Source organism: Malurus melanocephalus, unplaced genomic scaffold (assembly GCF_030028575.1).
Source record: "Malurus melanocephalus ecotype Western Australia unplaced genomic scaffold, MMel_1.1 scaffold_90, whole genome shotgun sequence".
Classification (NCBI taxonomy): Eukaryota; Metazoa; Chordata; class Aves; order Passeriformes; family Maluridae; genus Malurus; species Malurus melanocephalus.
In genome coordinates, this window is record NW_026623322.1 from 919,353 (window position 1) to 921,104 (window position 1,752).

General features: G+C 51.8%; 1 protein-coding gene across 2 annotated transcripts in view; it reads right to left on the minus strand.

Moving 5' to 3' along the window:
- ATP6V1H (ATPase H+ transporting V1 subunit H) overlaps nucleotides 1–1,323 on the minus strand; it is a 45,758-nt gene extending 44,435 nt beyond the window's left edge. For both annotated transcript variants that reach the window (XM_057368321.1, XM_057368320.1), the window contains exon 1: nucleotides 1,168–1,323. The gene's annotated coding sequence lies outside the window, so the exon portion shown is untranslated. The remainder of the gene's footprint in view (nucleotides 1–1,167) is intronic.
- Nucleotides 1,324–1,752: the final 429 nt, after the last annotated feature.

Below are 1,752 nucleotides of genomic sequence, written 5' to 3' on the forward strand. Positions count from 1 at the left end.
AAAAAAATAAGCCATACCTACACACTCAACTATAACCAATCACAAGTTTACTAAAATAAAAGACATAGATCATTACTAAATAACTCCCAGACCTGTGAAACCTTGAACAATGAAATTAAGTTATTGAATTAGGTGGCTCTTTTGCAACATCCAAGTAGCCCTACAGGTAAGAGAAGGTGTCTTCTCTCCAAATCCTCTTTCCAGAGTTAAAATACCCTTCTCACCCCCACACATAAGGACTGATTTCCTTCAGGTATTTGTCTAGGAGTATTTAGACATTAGAAACATGCAAACTACAACTTCAGGGAAAAAACCCTAAGTATGTAAATTAAAACCACATACACAGACTAACAGGAAAACGAAGATCATTAATATACAGAAAGCAAGCTGAAAAATAAATGTGAACAGCAGCTCTTTATCAAGATATCATACTACCACAGACAGTGACCTTCACCACTTCTTTCCCCTTCCTTTATGGTTTTAATCTCCACCCGACTTTGATGCCAAAACAAGAAGTGTATTTGCAGAGACTTCAGACCCAGCTAGAGCTGGAATTCCTTACAACCTAAACTGTTCCCGGCCTCTCCACGCAGCCTATTTCTGGACYGTTCTGGCCCCCATTATAGCGAAAGCAAGAGCGAACTGGCACATTCAGGCCCATCTCTAGCAAGCACACCTCGCTTGTATGCCTGAAGGAAAATGCAGTTCTAACAGAAGGGAAGAAAAAAAAATTAAAAAGGAACTATCCTGGCAAACAGAGGAGGACGAATATCCTCTCCCTGAAATCACTTCTACGAGCAGATATGCATACAGASGGCATCACTACGTCCTTCAAGGACCACTGAAGGTTTCCAGGCTCTTACCGACCCACCCAGAGCCATTTAAACACTGCCGGAGGGCTGAGTCGGTAACAGCGGTTTCAGGAGCTGCAGTTAAGCCCYAGAAGCGGAGAGACGCCTGGGACTGGGAGATATCAGGCAAGGTCCTGCCGCTCCTTACACAGGCTCAGCAGCACGGCCGCCTCTCGAGAGGCCCGGCAGAGCCCAGACCCTCGGGGAAGAAGGGGAACCCTTCGCAATCTCCCCCCGGGCCCGCCAGAGCCCCCGTGACGGGCCCTGCCCCGACCCCGAGACCCACCGCGCCGGGCCCRGGGCAGCTCCCACTCACCGCAGGGGCGCGCTGTCGGCGGGGACCGTGCAGGGAGTGAGGGAACSAAGGAGGGAAGGAAAGAATCGGAGCGAGAGGAGGCCGCGGGCGGCCCTGGGCAGCGCGGGCAGCACCGCGCACCGACGGCCCCGCCGCTGCCGCCGTCATGTGACACCGCTCACGTGACGMGACGGCGGCCTGCGAGGGACAGCCCGCGCCGCCCGCGCCTGCGCCGAGCCCGCCGTGGGGTTGGAGTGCTGTGCAAAAGCCGCGGTGCACGTTTATTTATATATACCGACGCATTTCGTATAACCACAGGATGGTTTGGCTTGGAAGGGGCCTTCGATATCATCTGATTCCAAACCGCTACCATGGACGCAGCCCAGGGCAGGGTGGCATTCTGGACTGTGAGCGCGCACTGCTGGGTCACATTGAGCTTCATGTCAACCAATACCCAACTTTATTGTCATTCGTTTCAATTTCCATGACGTCAAAAACTTTCCCAATATAAAGAGCCATCCCTCCACCTCCTCCCCCTCTCCTGTCTCTTCTGAAGAGCTTGTAGCCATGCAATGCACTACTGCCATTGTCTGTAATGGCAACTAC